This window comes from Panthera uncia (genome assembly GCF_023721935.1).
Source record: "Panthera uncia isolate 11264 chromosome C1 unlocalized genomic scaffold, Puncia_PCG_1.0 HiC_scaffold_3, whole genome shotgun sequence".
NCBI classification, from domain to species: Eukaryota; Metazoa; Chordata; class Mammalia; order Carnivora; family Felidae; genus Panthera; species Panthera uncia.
In genome coordinates, this window is record NW_026057584.1 from 36,924,278 (window position 1) to 36,942,949 (window position 18,672).

Below are 18,672 nucleotides of genomic sequence, written 5' to 3' on the forward strand. Positions count from 1 at the left end.
ATCGTGGGTTAGGTTGGACATCTTGAAATTTAGTCCACCATATTTATTTAATATCATAGATCTTTGTTATCCAAGCATTAACTATATGATTTCCTAAAGTTGCCATATTGCTTACAAAAGCAAAAGTCATCAAAGCATTAAATATTTACTAATAACCTGAGCACATAAAAAAAAAAAAATGAGTTCTCATTCCAACAGCCTTCCTGGCTGTGTCCATCCAACACATAGGTCAAGTCTTCATTCATGAGTTTTCCCCAGAGGGTCACAGTGCTAAAATGCTGCAAAGTGATTGCAAAGGGAGATGCAGAAGATGGAGTCCATGAAGGATCCGCGAAGGATCCGTGAAGATCTGCATGAATTACTTCACTTTCTGCCTTGGGAGGTGGCTAGACAGGCAGTCAGCAAAGTGAGATTGCCTCCTTTGCCGCGCAAGGGGAATCAGGGAGCCGACGTGTAAGCACAGTAGGTAGCTGAGGGGATAAAGGAGGAAGGCAAAGTCAGTTGACGGATTAAGAAAAACCCTGAGGATGGGTCAGGATCATCCTATGGGTATCAGAAAACAGGGATAATGCCATAAATAATACTGACAGTGATGGAAGATCCAAAGATCCCCCTTAAGAGGTTCTCAGTATGGCACCTGGGTGGCTCAGTCGGTTAAGCCAACTCGACCTCAGCTTAGGTCATGATCTCACAGTTTGTGAGATCGAACCCAAACCCCGAGTCAGGCACTGACAGAGTGGAAACTGTTTGGGATTCCATCTCTTCCTCTCTCTCTGCCCCTCCCCTGCTTCCTCTCTCTCTCTCTCTCTCTCTCTCTCTCTCTCAAAATAAACTTTAAAAAAAAGAGGTTCTCAGTGAAAAGTTGTAGTAATTCAAATATAAAATATTACTAACTTATAATTAAACAATAAAAATTGCCATTGGTATTATGGTTAATTACAATGATTTTATCTATAAAATTCTGGATAAGTAGGAAAGAGGAATAGAAAAAATAATTAGGAGTGAGCTAATACAGAAATAAAAGAAATTCTACTCAGAACCAGAAGGGCTGATCAGCATTCTTACCATAAAGTCTTATGTAAATTAGCTTGAACCTCTTGTACATCAGAGTTTATGAGCAAATTAGCCTGGGATTGATCTTCCCATTGATTTTATTTCTGATACTTCCTAAGTCAATACTCTTCAGAGTAATCAATAGAGGACATAGTAAAGTTGATTTCTTCTGCGCGTGTGTGCATGTGCGTCATGCACGTGTGTGTGCTTGTGGGCGAGTATGGTGGAGGAAGAGGTAAGGGTGAGCAAACTTGTCACAACATCTTTGTGAAATAGACATTGCTTAGAAAGTAACTGAGTCCTTGCACCCAACTAAGGATAACAAAGTTTCAGTCTGTAATAGGAGCAGGAAGATACCCTGGGGAAGAGATCCACAGCTGTGGCCTCAGGCCTCTGTCTGCTCCAGAGTCCCTCCCACTAGACCAATGCTTAGGAAACCTGGGTTGTTTGCTTGGGATTTTCATCAAGTTGCTTGCCTTTGCCTCTGTTAACAGAAAATAAATAGTCAACACTATCTCCTTGTTACTGAGAGGATAAAATAAAAAAGTAAGGAATTCTTAGGGTACCTGGGTGATTCAGATTCCATCTCAGCTCAGGTATTGATTTCAGGGTGTGAGATCAGTGTTGGGCTCTGTGCTGGGTGTGGAGTCTACTTGAAAAAAAAAGAAGTAAGGAATTCCTTTTTTAAACATATAAAGTGCTGTAAAATGTAAGGTATTTTGGTGTCCATAGTGGCAGAGTTGGGGTAAATAAGGGGAGGGGGGAGGATAAATCAAATTCCTAAGATGAAATAAGCTTTTGGAATGCCATCGAGTGAGGTGTTGAGCGACAATGGTTGGATAAATATCCTACACAGGCTTGCAACAACATCAATAAAGCAAAGCTTCAGAGGAGAAGAGTAACACTGGAGGGGAGTTTCTTACATCAAAGAAGAGACTGCAGCTGCCCAGACCAGGCAGGGTTGCACTGTTGGGGCTTCCTCAGCCAAGGCAAGGTTGCTGAGTCAGTGCTCCACTCCAGCACCAATGAACGATTACAACAAGGTCAGGAGGTGGCTCCCAGACCCTGCCTTCCTGCCATAGTATCTTGGCTCCATGCATGGAGTGCCAGAGCTGAGAAGCCCAGAACCAGGCATCATAAGATGTCACCATGCAACACAGTGAGAAATCCTTTCTTCAGGAATGTTTCCAGAGTTCTCCATGCTAAAGGAGAACTGCGGGCTCCCCCTCAGATAACTCCTGACAGGGTCACCACCCCCTCCTACCTTCTTCGCAGGAGGCTTTGGCTCCCTTGCTTTTGAGGAGAGTCCAGTGAGAAAACTGGGAGTTCTCGCCAATTTTTGCCTGTGGCCAGTCGGGACAGCCCTGTGCCTGCCCTCACCTGGCCCTACACTGTCGCTCCCCCTCGGATCCACATACATCTCCGACCCTTAGCTTGCTAATCTGGACCTTAACTTTGAACCAAATTCTGCAGGAAGTTTTTGACGTCGAAGGAAGCTATCCATCTTTTCAATTATCCGAAGCACTCTGTAGCACCTTTCAGCAGTTTAAAAATCTGTTGGGTAAAACACTGTGGGGAGAACAGTCACAGTCACAGAATATCACACATGGCGTTCTCACTCATTTCCATTCAGGAAAGGCGGCTGTACATGGTAGACATCCTGAAGTGGTTAACTTTACATTAACTTATCTGGGCCACAGGGTGCCCAGAAAATTGGTCAGCTGTTATTTGGGGTGTGTCTGTGAGAGTGTTTGAGGATGAGATTAATATCTGAATTGGTAGTGTGAGCAAAGTGAATTTCCCTCTCTCCTATGTAGATGGCCTTCCTCCAGTGAAGGCCTAAGACAAGAGAGGCTGACCTCGCCTTAAGTACACAGGAATTCTGTCAGCCTGCCTGCTGATCTGGGACACTGGTCTATTCCCACCTTCAGGCCAGAACTGAAAAACTGGTTCATCTGGGTCTCAAGCCTGCTGGCTTCCAGACTGGAATTTGTATCATCCGCTCTCCTGGTTCGGGCATTCAAACTTGCACTGGAGCTATACCATGGGCAGTCCAGGATCTCCAGCCTGCTGACTGCCTATCTTGGGATTTCACTGCCTCTCTATCTGCTTGAGCCAATCCCTTATTGTGTGTGTGTGTGTGTGTGTGTGTGTGTGTGTGTGTGTGTATACATATAAATAAGATATTGGAGATATATATACATATATATATATATATTTCTATTGGTTCTGTTCCTCTAAAGAACACTGACTAGTAAACCTAATCAGGGGGTTAACCTTGGCCCTATTAATAATGGCACAAATGGACACTGCAGTGCCTTCAGATCTAAGGCAATAGGAAGGATGCAACATCACCCACGTGATTATTCTTGCCAAACCTGAGTCTCACCAAATGGAATTCTATAAGATAGTTGGCCTGGGCACTTCAAAACTGGCAACACTCTGAACACAAAAGACAAGGGAAATGGTGAAAGAGACTTAGGAGACAGAGAGCTAAATGCAAACATGAGCCTTGATTAAATGCTGAATCATAAAAAGAAGCTACAAAAGACGTTACTAAAACAATTGGAGAAATTTTCAATTAGACTGTATATAGAATAATATAGCTGCATCACTGCTAAATTTCTCAGATATGATTATGATGATATAGTCACTGAGGGCTGAAAAGAGAGAAGAGATAAAGCAAATAAGGCAAAAATTTAACAGTTGATGGCACCATGCATGAAACCAGATGACGAATGTATGCGTTGTCCTATTCTTTCAAAATTTCTGCTTGAAGTATTTCTTTAAATACAATTTTGGGGAAGTACCTATGCACACCAGCACTGAAATACCCACACATTGTGAGCCTCCTGGTGTGTGTTGCTGTATGAGGGACACAGCTCACCTGTGAAGTTTTCTTGCAAAAGCAGGGAGGGGGAAAGGGGAAAAAATAGAACGTGAATATAACCAGACCTCTAGAGCTAACATCCATTCACAGGAGTTGTGGCGGAGAGCAGAAGGAGCTACATGCAACCACAAGGGAGCAAACAGACACATGTGAAGTGGGGACATTCTTCAGGATACCTGACCTGGTTTTTATAAGTCATGGCAGGGGGTGGGGGAGAGGACTGTCCAGACTAAAAGAGACTTAAGACACATAGCAAACAAATGTAATGTCTGCACCTTGTTTGAATCAATATCTGAACAAACCAACAGTAGTTGGTTCGGAGCCATTTGAGGAAATTCTATCATAGGCTGAATTTTGGGTGCTACTCGGGAATTATTGTTGATTGTATTCGGCATCGTCATGGCCTTATGGTAAGAAAATGTCCATATTTTTGAGGAATTCCTAATGACATATTAAGAGTTATATGTCTGACATATCAGATAAAGGGTTAGTATCCAAAATCTATAAAGAACTTAGCAAAATCAACACCCAAGAAACAAACAATCCAGTGAAGAAATGGGCAAAAGACATGAATAGACGTTTCTGCAAAGAAGACATCCAGATGGCGAATAGACACATGAAAAAATGCTCAATGTCACTCATCATCAGGGAAATACAAATCAAAACCACAATGAAATACCACGTCACTCCCATCAGAATGGCTAACATTAACAACTCAGGCAACAACAGATGTTGGTGAGGATGCTGAGAAAGAGAATCTCTTTTGCGTTGTTGGTGGGAATGCAAACTGGTGCAGCCACTCTGGAACACAGTATGGAGGTTCCTCAAAAAAACTAAAAATAGAACTACCCTACAACCCAGCAATTGCACTACTGGGCATTTATCCAAGGGATATAGGTGTGCTGTTTCAAAGGGACACATGCACCCCCATGTTTATAGCAGCACTATCAACAATAGCCAAAGTATGGAAAGAGCTCAAATGTCCATCAATGGATGAATGGATAAAGAAGATGTGGTATATATATACAATGGAGTATTAGTCAACAATCAAAAAGAATGAAATCTTGCCATTTGCAACTACGTGGATGGAACTAGAAGGTATTATGCTAAGTGAAATAAGTCAGTTAGAGAAAGACAAATATCATGTGACTTCACTCACATGTGGAATTTAAGATACAAAACAGTTGAACATAAGGGAAGGGAAGCAAAAATAATATAAAAACAGGGAGGGGGACAAAACATGAGAGACTCTTAAATAGAGAGAACAAACTCAGGGTTGCTGGAGGGGCTTTGGGTGGGGGGGATGGGCTAAATGGGTAAGGGGCATTAAGGAAGACACTTATTGGGATGAGCACTGGGTGTTATACATAGGAGATGAATCACTGAATATACTCCTGAAATCATCATTGCACTATATGCTAACAAACTTGGATGTGAATTAAAAACAAATAATTAAAACTTTTTTTCTAATGTTTATGTATTTTTGAGAGTGAGAGAGACACAGAGTGTGAGCAGGGGAAGAGCAGAGAGAGAGAGGGAGACACAGAATCTGAAGCAGGCTCCAGGCTCTGAGCTGTCAGCACAGAGCCTAATGCAGGGCTCGAACCCACAAGCTGTGAGATCATGACCTGAGCCGAAGTCGGACGCCCAACCAACCAAGCCACCCAGGAGCCCCTAATTAATTATTAAAAAAAAAACAGTTAAATGTCTGATATCTGTTTAAATTCCTCAGAAATTAAAATACAAGGCAATTAAGATGAATTAAATATGGCAGAATCTTGCTAAATAAGAGACGCCAATGCTGGTAAACTGAGTGATGGACATACTGGGGTTCATTACAATCTCTGTATTTATGCATGTTTGAAAATCTTCGTGATAAAAACCTAATACGTTATATATTAAATATGTGTGCAGCTGAACCCTTAATCAGCCTATTTTGCTTTATCAGTTTACAATTTTATCTTAAATAAGAAGCACTAACATAGTAAGCATTGTTGGAGGAACACTTAATGCCCTACACCTACAAAACTGAAGTTATTTTCAAGAGATTAGGAGGAGGAGTGTCTAGGGGTAATTCCCCGAAGTCAGGGTCTTTTTGAGACTTGAAATGGGGAGCAGCTCAGTTTCCAAAAAAAAAAAGAGGGTGAATGACATAGTTGTCGGCTCAAGGGCAAGGGGTAAGTTATCACTTCTCTCTTTCCAGTGTTAGTTAAATAAATTACAAACATAATTCATAAATTTTAGATCATCTTGACTTTGAGGTACTCATGGGGCATCTTTCTCAGTAGAAGCAATTGATTTAAGTCAGGCTGGAGTTACTATTGGCAGAAATGCAGCGGATTTCCCTCCCTAATCCATTTCTCAAATATGCTCCAATTACTCCTCCCACAAAGAACATAAGAGGAAGAGTTTTACAATGTTTGTCTTAGCATGGTAAGGACAAGTTTTCTCTAAGGTGCAAGGAAAACAACGTACCATGGGAAGTGTACCCAAAAGAATTCTAAGTCCGACTCTCCTGCCAACCAGTTATGTTAGACAAATCACTCACTCTCTACAACTCTCTCCAGACTTCTTTTCTGTTCGCGTTTGTTTTTAATAAAATGGGATGCTACATGAATCGTCTCCTTCTCAGACTTTAAAAGAGCTCTCCTAGGACAAACATTCCGCCACGCTTATTCATCATTCCATACCCATGCCCGGGACCCAGCCACACTTCTTAAACACTGGAGCTCAATTTGTATTTAACAAAAGGGAGAAAAACAGAATGCCACACAATAGGTTGGACTTAAATACAGCTCCAAAAACGTGTTGATCCAGAGAGTTTCTGATATTTGTCTATTTCTGCCTTTTCCAGGTTTGAACATGTTGCCCCCAAGAGAATCCTTCACGGAGGGTGGCTTATATCACATCTCACCACTAGATGGCAGCACGAACCTGCCACAGAATCGTTCCGAGAGCACGGGCGAACTCAGACCCGCTGTGGCAACAGACCTGCAAAGGCAGCGCATCTCGCATAGTAACAGCTGCCCTGGCTGGCATCTTTACTTACACGTCTTCCCTTTGTCTTTGACTATAAGGAACCTGTAGAAGTTTCACTAGTGATGGGAACATAGCTGTTCTTTTGTTTCAGCTCTAGAATATTGATCTTGCCTTTTTTTTATTTTTTTTAAAAATTTTTTTAACGTTTATTTATTTTTGAGACAGAGGGAGACAGAGCATGAATGGGGGGAGGGTCAGAGAGAGAGGGAGACACAGAATCGGAAGCAGGCTCCAGGCTGCCAGCACAGAGCCCAACATGGGGCTCGAACTCGTGAACCATGAGATCATGACCTGAGCCAAAGTCGGACACTTAACCGACTGAGCCACCCAGGCGCCCAGCCTTTTTTAAATTTTTTAAGACTGTATTCATCGTGGATTTTTTTGCATTAATTTTGATTTTTGAAGATTACTACATTAAAATATTATTTGTCTTGATTGTCAAGTTTTTTGGTGCCCAAGGTAAGTGCCCCGCTTCACTCGCCTCACCTTAGGCCTGAAACCATAAGATTGTTTCAAGCAGCTTACAAAGGAATCCTACAAAGACGCCAAGAATAACCAGGATCTGAGACACTGAAAGCATTAGTGCACATCAGAGACCTCACACACATCCCGCGGGAGCCCAGTAACATACATGGTGTTTGAATGAACAAGGAAAAGGGTACTCAGAAAATGAATGAGTAAAAGATGAGACAGTCCTGTGTTCACCCCCCTACCTGCTCTATGCTCACTGCTTCCTGGTCTATCACCTCTCTCCTCCTCCTCCCTCCCCCCTTGAGCTCCGTCTGCTTCACTGGGTACAACATTTTGAGCTACCTGACGCATCCCCATTTTCACCATCTCTCTTCTCTTCTCTCCCTGTCGTATGTTTCACACAGAGAAGTTCCCTTTAGTTCTGAGTCCATCTGACTTTTTCTCAGTGCCCAGAGGAAGCGAGAAGAGGGAGGTGGGAGGAAAGAGGGAACAGGGCGAGATTCCAAGAATGGCAAACTCGGAGCACTGTGCCTGGAGTCTGAGACTCCCTGTGGAGACTACCAGCTCGGCGGAGTACAGGCTGCGACCAGACCTGGCGCGGTGCCTTGCCTAAAACAGTTGCACAAAAGTATCAGTGGGTATGAATGGTTACTTGTGTTAATTAGCCGCATGTTCTTAAAAGTCACAAAATGAAGTAGTTTGAACAATGCCTTATAAACAACTGTCTCAAAGGCTTAATGAAGTGACCATATCCGCTCATACCATCGCTGAACCCTTTGTGCCTCTTCCCACCTCCCAGGTGGCTTCAGGTGTTCAACTCTTAAAAAGCATGAAGGTCAAAGGGTAGGCATATCCCAGGCTCCCTGGGGGATTTCTCTGAGGTCCAGTCAATGTCAGGCCATGGGCATTGCTACCTTCGTCTTTCCTGGTGTTTGGAAAGCAGATACTGTGGCTAAGGTTGGAGATCTTGGCCTGCATCGTTCACCAATGCAGCCTGAGCCTGGCACCTGTGCTCTTCCTCTCCAGATTCCTTGCTGCTATCTTCCTGGGGAAGCTCCATCACCATGACTCCCAAGCCCCCTGCATTATAGCTGGGGGTAGCCTTGGAGACCCCTGCTATCAGCAGGAGGATATGTCCCTTGCTCCCCTCCTACAAGGTCATTTGCCTTTGACTATGTCTCTAGAAAGAAGGTCATCCCTGCTCAAGGGCAGCGCGATCTACAGACCCTCCTTCTCCCTCCGCACGTAAAGTCGGTATAACTCTGCTGCGACTAGTAGACACAGGCACAGGGGATCACTGACCCACCTTCACCGATGTCCCGGCTGGTAGGACAGGCTGTACACTCAGAAACTGGAATCCCCCACCCCAAAAGATCCAAGCCAGCTTCCATTGTCTGCACAGATCTTACCTTCGGTCCTGTCTCGGGGGGTAGGGGGATGGCTGTGACTCTGTGTGTACCCCTAGACCCAAGAGTGTCTAAAAGGCAGCTGTTTGTGCAGCTCGGATGCATGGGTGGGGGTGTCTGCACATGAGCTGGCAGAGGTGTTTGCTGCATGCACAGAGCTGGAGAAGGATAGAAGGGGCGGTATTACTGGGTGGCTGGCCCTCACCACCATGTTCTGCCTCTGTGGCCTGTAACTCAGAAGAGGGCAATAATTCTACATGCAGATCCAGCCCTCTGGGTCATGACCCAAGCACCCTATTTGTTGAGGTAGGACAGATTTTATTCAACAGCATGTTATCTGGAATTGTAACTTTGAAATATTCTGATTTGTGACATGCGGGCCTTTATCTGTACTCTTCCCTAGGGCTGCACAGTGGTCCGAGAACTGACTACTGGCTCCAGCTGCTGGGCTAGTTCCCAGCATACAGCTCCCCGTGTATGGAAATTCTGTAAACAGCCTCTAGAATATGAAGTGTCTTTCAACGATCTCAGAGTGCACCCTGTTTTCTCCTGATGTCTTGACTGGCATAGATCACAAAGGCTTAACTGTATCTGCTCCCATATAAGCTCCCAATTTTAATGAAAAAGTCGACTGCGATTGAACGGGTGGAAAAGGTGAAGACACAAAAACCCTCATACAAAACTCACCAAGGAGCAACTTGAATCAGCCAAAACAGCGTAGGTGAGACCAAGGTAATACTCTTAGGAATACATGTTCCAGAAAGATAAAGGCATGCCAAGGGAATGGGGAAGGATCCAGCCCCCTGGAGGGCACACCTGAAATAGCCCTGCTAGGCGACTGCAGCTGAGGGGTCATGGGCCATGGTGGCTGTATCTTGCTCTTCTTTTCCAACACCATCAAAATTCAATTTTGAAATGTTTGTGTAATAACATCCCAAAGAGCCCATGAAAATTCCACTGAAACGGTTACCTTTCAAGTGTGATAATCTTGGGTGGATCCATCTGAGTTATCCTGGGCTTTTCTAAAACTTCCATGTGTACATCCCTGATTTGCAATGACTATGTTTCCCTCCAGAAGAATCTATGTATTGCTTTCCCCTGGCTTTGTTCATGTATTCATTTAAAAACACTTATTGAGAGTTAGTATGTGCCACACACTATTGTTGGAGCTGGAAAAACAGTGTTGAGACAAGTGGCAATGTCCTTGCCCTTGTGGAGATTACATTCTAGTGGGGGAAACAGATAACATTCAGGTAAACATTCATTTGTTAAACTAATATTTAGTGAGTACCTTTGGTGAGCCAGACACTGTCCTACAACGTTCTAACAATACAACCTTACACAAAACAACAAACACACACACACACACACACGTGCACTCTGTTATAAGGAGCTTATATACTAACAGGGGAGATAGACAATAAACGAAGTTAAAAATTAAAGTATATAGTATGTGACTTACACTGGGTTCCCTTCAACACAGAACAGAACCTGAGCAAAATCTTATGACTAATGCTTTCTTTGAAAGTGAAATCCACATAAGCAGGAATGAGAGAAAAGAGGATGAGGCAGGCAAAGGAGAACAAATTCAGGGGGCTGGTTTATCAGCTGGCTATAGCTTCATGAAAAGCATAGCCATACTAGGTCTTATGCAAAGTCTCATGAATTACTGTCTCAGACCAATTCATCAAGGAAAGAAGCATGGCAGATTAAAAATAGCCACAACTTCTCTGACACTCCTCCTCCCACTGAGAGCTGGCGTCTCTACATTCCTTCTTGTGAATCTGGACAGTTCTGTGGCTATTTGGCCAAGAGAATATAGAAGTGACAAGTATCAGTACAAGTTTCTAGGTCCTGGCCTTAAGTAGTGGGTGACTCCCACCTCCTGGCTCTTGGAACGCTTGCTCCTGAACCCAGTGGTCATGCTGTGGGAAACTCAGCCAGTCCCGTGGGGAGTCCCCACATGGAGAGGAACCAAGCCTCCCAGCCAAGAGCCAGCACCAACCAGCCAGCAAGTGAGTGAGCAATCTTGACAGTGGGCCCTTCAGTACCAGTGGAACACAGATAGGTTGCTCCCAATAATCCCTGGCCAAATTACAAATTCAAGAGCAAAATAAATAATTGTTGTTATTTTGAACCATTAAGATTGCTTATTATTCAGCAATAGATAACCAGAACCGGAAGGGAGAAAAATGTAACTAAAGGCTCTTGCGACATTTTAGATGGAGTTTGCCCCATGGACCATCAAGTCCACTGTCTTACAGGTTGGGCCATCTGTCCTCTCCCGGTTGCCACTAGAAGAGCAAGACCCACAATAGAAACAGCAGACTCTGCACCACATGAACACAGAGCAGGTGAGCTACAGCATTCCACACCTGCCCCCACGGCTCAGTCCCAAGGGTGAGCCAAGGAAGCTGGTGTCTGCATGAGTGCTATACAGATGTCCCACAAACTCTCAATCCTCAGCAACATCTGGAACACCAGAGGCATAGAAGTGTGAGACGTGATGCAAGGCTGCTTAGGCCGGGGGGGGGGGGGGGTCTGAGCATGACACGAGGGACCAGGAGCAGCTACCTCAGAGGGCCACCTACCCAATGCAGTGGGCATCTTGCTGTCCTGCCAAGATAGTGGCAGAGCTCCACGAGTCTACCCTCCAGCAAGACCTAACCCTCCCCTCTGTGACCACCTGATGTCAGGTGGTCTTCCTGGAGGATCATCAGTAGCACTGAGAAGAAAATTGGGGTCTGCTGAATCCTGGAAGGTACATAAACTGGGTCCAGAAGAGCATGTTGAAAGTGTCATAAACTATGAATTATGTCAGAATAAGTAGCAAGGGGCCTGGGAATGTGAGGGCCATGTAGATTTGCAGTCAGGCAAGACTCTCTGAGAAGGGTTTGAACACTTGAACAAGTGTTTGAAAACATTAGGGAGCAAACCTGGGGAGAAGCTTTCTAGACAGAGAGAATGGTGGTAAGGTCTGGGGCAAGAGCAGGGAGGTCAGTGGAAAGAGTGAGCAGTGAGGGGGCAGGAGATGAGGCCAGAGAGTAGAGGAGGCCATGAGGGTAGCTCACTGGGAAAGGCCTGAGGCCCATGGGAGGAAAGTCATCTTGGAGGACAGACTGACTGTGGATGGAAGAGGAAGCGTGAGGGTCATGAGGCCATGGCAGGAATCCAGGCAAGAGGCCGTGATGACTCATACCAGAGCAATGGTGGTGAGAGGGGTCAGAGTGCACAAAGACTTTGAAGGCAAAACCAATAGGATTTGCTGTGGCACAGGTGTGGAGTATGGGAGCAGAGAGCAGACAAGGAGGTTCCACAAATTCTGTCCTAAACAACTGGAAAGGATGGAGATGCCATGAACCACAGGGGGTAAAATGCAAGAAGGGCAGTGTAGAGGGATAGACTGGAAGTTCAAGGTCTAGACCTTCAGGTGGAGGCAATCAGGTGGTCACTTGTAAATGCAATCTGTTCAGGGGAGCAGTCCTCATTAGAGCTATAATTTTTGGATCTGTCAGGAAATAAATGGTCGTTAAAGCCACAAAACAAGTATGATTACAGATAGTAAGTTCTCTGAGGACTGGTCCATGGCGTCCTGTAATAGAAGGACCTCCCTCAGTAGGATGGTCAGAGGCCTCTGGAGAGAGGTAAAAGCTGAATGTTGCACAGGAGACATACATGTGCACAACCCCCTATACAAAACTACTGGGGAAAGATATGTTCCAAGAATTCAGTTTTTAGGCTTTAGAAATAGAATACAGTGCACACACCATATTATATCTGAAATTCTCAGCAGGGTCTGGGCACCACCTTATAATTTATCAGCATTTCTGCAGAAAACACTTATTTATCATATAAGCAGGACAGATAAACACCAATGGCCTCATGTCCGTTCACATCACGTTTTGCTGATAAATGAGTTTGTAATAAACCTACATTTTTTTTCTAGCTTTCAATGCAAGATACTTTTTTAAGTACTCACATTCATTAATGCGTGTAATCTTCCTATCAGCTCTAAGAGGCAGGTGTGCTATTATATACACCGTTTTACAAATGAGGAAACAGGCATGCATGGAGAGGTTGTCTGTGATCCTGCAGCTCGCCTAAGCTCTACGTCTGCCCTCTTGCCTGGCATGCTACTAGCAGGTGCAAAGGTTCTGCAGTGGGACTGAGTAGGGTGTGTGGGGAACCGACTGGCTGGAGGTGGTGAGTAAGCACAAAGTTGTATAGGATGTGGCTGGAGGGGATGGTGCTAAGACCCATCCTGCAGGTTCTCCAGAGACTCCTCTGCAGGCCTGAGAATCTCAAGTTACAGTACTGTTTCTTTTGACTGTTTATGCTTGTTTGCTTTTGAACGAATTAATCAGATTATGTCTTCATAAATTCATGCTGGCCGCCCCACAGTGGGGAGGTTGGAGGGGGCATAGTGGAAGCAGATGGGACGGGTCACTCCTCCAGTCACACTGCTGCAAACCCCATGTTCTAATCTCTGCAGCCCCAGGAAAGCCAAATGGCATACTGAACACTTCTAATTTAGGAAACGCTCAAAAGGGAAATGTGGATGTCTTCTTAGCCCCAAATTAGCCACATTTAATTAAAGAGCAAAATCAACCCAAGACTTTACTTGCCATCTACAATTTGGTGTTCTGAGATATTTTCTCATATAAATACAGCAGTATTCTTTCTGAACTTTACCCTACTACTGCCTTTATGCCACTTTATGCCTTTTGGGTTTTTTGAGCGAGTTATTGCTACCAAATTGCATGACCCTCCCAGCCCTGGACAATCTAGGTCACTGTATCATAAGTAGGATGAGCACTGTATATTCTCCAGACTGCCAAGCCACACTGAGAGCCCTGTGTCCCTGCTACCCACAGCCTTCAACAGAATTTGGGAATACTCTGCCTGGCAAATTCATTCATGGCTCTCTGAAAGGAAATTTTGTTTGATACATCGTTGCCATGCAGAGTTGAGGTCATTAAATATCTAAACATGCAGTTGAAGTTCAGGGCATTTATAAACTAGCACTTAACAATTATCTCTTTTCACGGCGTCAGAAATAATCTCCCCAAACTACAATCAACCACATAGTAACTTCTCTTGCCTTTCCTCAGATCTGTGCGGTCCAATGTGGTAGCCAGGAGCCGCATGTGGCCACTGAGTACTTGAAACATGGCCAAGTCTGAAGTGAGATGTGCTACAAGTGTAAAATACACACCGACATAAAATTTAGTATCAAAAAAACAAAAACAGAAAAGAAACAAATGCAAAATAGCTCATTAGCTTTTATATTGATCACATGTTAACACATAATATTTGGGGTAGATTGTGTTAAATATTTTTTTTTACTAAAATGAATGTTTCTTTTTACTTTTTAAATGTGGCTACAAACCATTAGAGGAGAGATAAAGCAGAGGAAGAAGAAAGAAAGGAGAGGAGGTGGGAGGGGAGGAGAGAGGAAGGGAGAGGAAATAGAAGGAAGAATTTATTTTTTCTTAATGCCATTATCTCTTTTCTCTGGTCTTGTCTTGATTCTAGGTTTCCAGAGTTCAGTGATACTTGTACAGTGCAGTGAGGTATCATCATCATAATCTCAGTCTATGGAGTCATTTTATCTTTGAGAAAAAGAAAGAAGCTGTATGTGTGTTTGATGAGTCCCCTCAATTCACTGCCGTCTTCCCCCTCCTCCACGTCTCATTCACACAGAGCCTCTCTCCTCTCCCCGATTTACTGGGATGGGCGGGAGACCTGATCAGCTACCCTGGGGATTTTTAAAACCTTATCCTAATTGGTGCAGATAAAATGTCTCCCCTGCAGCTCCCACTTAGCTAGGACATGGTTCATTTAAAAATATTAAGAGAAGAGGAGAGGATTAATCATTCTCTTCTTTTTTTAAATTTTTTTTAACGTTTTATTTATTTTTGAGACAGGGAGAGACAGAGCATGAACAGGGGAGGGTCAGAGAGAGGGAGGCACAGAATCTGAAACAGGCTCCAGGCTCTGAGCTGTCAGCACAGAGCCCGACGCGGGGCTCGAACTCACAGACCGTGAGATCATGACCTGAGCCGAAGTTGGCCGCTTAACTGACTGAGCCACCCAGGCGCCCCTTAATCATTCTCTTCTTGCAAGGACTTGAAAATTTATAGAAAACGAAGAATGTACAAGTTTTTTCCCCTTGGAATAAGTCTGTTTCTGAATATTTCATAACTTACTAAGTTTTATAATGTGCCTAAATATTATTATATATCTTTATATATAGATATATATATATTTATATATGTTTTATTTATATATGTATATATGTTAAATATATATATTTTTATATATATATATTTATATATATGTTATATATGTTTATAGATATATATATATTTATATGTATGTTATAAAGTTGGCCTCCAGTTAAACTATTAAAATACTGCAAATACACAATCTTTAAAGGCACCCTTAGAAAGGAAATGAGTTACACCGTGAAGGATATTTTATAAAATTCTAATGGATTGAGACTGCCATTTGTAATTCAAGCGTACTTATCGAGTTACCTAATACACACCTTCAAATGGAACCTGCCTCCTCATTAGAACTCAGAAGTGGCTATATTATACACATGAGAAGACAGCCTTGGGGGTCTGAAGGTAGATCTGGACAAACGTGTCTCTGTTTTTCAGGTATTAGCTCTAATGGGAGAGTTAATGGGTTAACATCCTTGAGGAATGCAGCTTCCAACTCTGCAACATCAAAAAGTAAATATTTACCTGATAATGTGCTTTAAATAACTTTCTTCTCAGCTATGCAAAATGTCCTCGAGTTTATTGCTTTTGCTTTCCAACTCTGGAGAGCACTTGAAAAGTCATGGCTTAAGACTTTAAGTCATCATCAAGTGCTAGTAATGCTAAGCCACAAAGATGACTGTCTGTTCTTTGGTTTCATCCACTATTGTCCAGAATACAGACCAAAAAATTGGGTCAGCCTCAGTCCTCCATGATATGTAGTAAGTGCTATGCATTTTATCTAAGAACCTCCTTGGTAAGGCCTTAGAGCACGGACAGTACATATCCCATCAATCTTTCACTAAGTCTCAGGACTTGGTGAAGCCTCATGGAATAAAATGCCGGTGCTTGGCATCTAAGGAGACAAATGAAGAATGTTCCTGGAATATGAGAAGACATTTATTTCATTCTTGTGGAGCCCAGGGCAGCAGAGCTCAGCATGACAGTGGGCCTCCCTGCAGGGGGTCTCCTGTGCCAGAGCACCTGCCCTCCCACCCCAAGCAGGGAAATAAAGCCATTGCCCACTGAAGCCTATGCTAGTACAGTGTGTGTCCAAAGAGAGAAAGGAAAAAGAGAATGGGAAGGTTGGGAGAGAAAGCAGAGATAACTTCTCCAAGTAGCCAAAACTGCTCCAGCTAGTTTCTACATGTACTCTCCAAAACCTGGCCAGAACCACACCACTAGAGACTGAATGCTTATGTCCCCTAAAATTTGTATTTTGAAACATAATCCTCAACATTATGGGATTTGGAGGTGGGGCCTTTGGGAAGTACTTGGATCATGAGAGTGGAGCTCTCACGAATGAGATTAGTGCCTTTATAAAAGGCACTGCAGAGAGATCCCTTGCTCCATATGAGGTCACAGTGAAAAAAGATGCCTCTCTGTAAGTCAGGAAGTGGGCTCTCACCAGAACTTCCCTCTCATTCTAATACCTTGATCTTTGACTTCCCAGCCTCCAGAACTGTGAGAAATAATGTTCTGTTGCTTATAAGCTACCTAGTCTAGTATTCTGTTAGAGCAGCCTCAATGGATTAAGACACACACTAAATCTTGAAAAGATTTTTGTCTCACAAATAGAAGTACATCTATCGCTTGGCCCTATTTTGGGTAAAGAATTGAATGCATAGAAGGCCTGCCAAGCTGGTCATTTTCCATCTATGGCAAAGACTGCCAATTAACTCCTTGCCATCCATCCTGCCCTATTTCTTGGTTACAGAGCCCGGGACCAAGTGTCTGAAAATAGTGTCCCACTATTACCTCTGTGATACAATTAGATACAACTATCTACTGTAGAAGTAAACACAAAACCTCAATCCATGAGTTTAAGTGGAGATGGAGATATTCTGAGATAGCCTTGCAGATTAAGTTTTCCTATTTCTAAAACTCTGATAAAAAGTGCATGCATCATTAATCAGGGCTTTCTAGAGAAACAGAACCTATAGATTCTGTATATCTCACGCGCACACACACACACACACACACACACACACATTTGTATAGAAGCAGTAGGATGGATGGATGGATAGATAGATAGATAGATAGATAGATAGATAGATAGATTTCAAGAAATTAGTTCATGTGATTGTGGGAGCTGGCGAGTCCAAAATCTGCAGGGTAGGCTGACAAGCTAGAGACCAAGAGTTGATACTGGAGCTCAAGTCCAAAGGCAGTCTACTGGCAGAATTCCCTCATACTTATGGAAGATCTGTTTTTTGTCCTACAGTCTTCAACTGATTCCACCTTATGGAAGTGCTTTATTCAAAGTAAAATCTGAGGAGTGTCTGGGTGGCTCAGTTGGTTAAGCATCTGACTTTTAGTTTCAGCTCACGTCATGATCTCATGGCTCGTGAGTTCAAGCCCCACGTCAGCACAGAGCCTGCTTGCAATTCTCTCTCCCTACCACCTTCTCTATCCCTCCCCCACTCACTCTGTCTCTCTCTCTCAAAAAATAAATAAACTTTTATAAAAAGTAAAATTTGAGTGAAGCAATTTTACTCAAAGTAGGCTTCAGTCAAAGTTTACTAATGTAAAAGTCCCATCTAAAGAGTATCTTTACAGAAACATCTAGAATAATGTTTGAACAAACATTTGGGTACTGTGGCCTAGCCAAGCTGAAAGTTGTAAAAGAAAACTTAAGCTCATGCCTGGACACGCTGTCCATCAGCATCAGGAGCCATGTGGGGCCAGCCATGTCTTCACTGTCCCCCCTAATGCCATCCAGCAAGGGGTACCCCTCTTCTGTGATCACCAACAGCTATCCAGTCTTGCATGTTCGTGCTGACTCTGCCCTTGCTGGGTCTCTGGATGGGGAAAAAAATGAACCTCCATCCTCCCCTCACACAAGAGTTAAAGCAATTAACTCAAAATGCATCCTTCACCTAAAAGAAAAGCTAAAACTATGCATCTTTAAGAAAATACTCTTCTTTTAACTGTTAGTTAAAATCAGGGAGAAGTAAACAATATAATGTTACACACACAATGCAGTAAAACTCTATAAAGAAATGCATGGTAATAAATTCAGACAGGAGTCAACCCTGCAGGATATAGCAGGAAATACATAGAGGAGAGATTCCTGGGGAATCTTAAGGCACAGATAACACTACCAGAAAGCAGGACTCTTCCTCAGATGTCTGCATTTCAGCTCTGTTCAGCTCCTCCTCAAAGCTTCTAGGTTTTAATAACTCCAACTTGTTCCCTTAGTTCTCCCAGCTACAGGGAGAGAGTTGCTTCCTGTAATTGCTGCCTCTATGACACCTTAGTCTTGTCTTTCTTTTGCTTCTTTGCTTATCTAGTTAACAATTTCCTAAGTAGGTGATAATTCTTTACATTAAATTCAGTTTTCTCAAGTAACTAGTATGGTTTTAGTCTACTGATTAGACCTGATTGATAACATCTTACTTAGGTTGAGTTGAAAGGGACCATGGGTTTTTAATTTGGAATATTCTTCTTCATACATTATAAATATGACAAACATTATATCAAGTATCTGTTATTTCCAAAATTAAAGATCTATACATCACTACTGCTTGCTTAGAATCCTCCTATG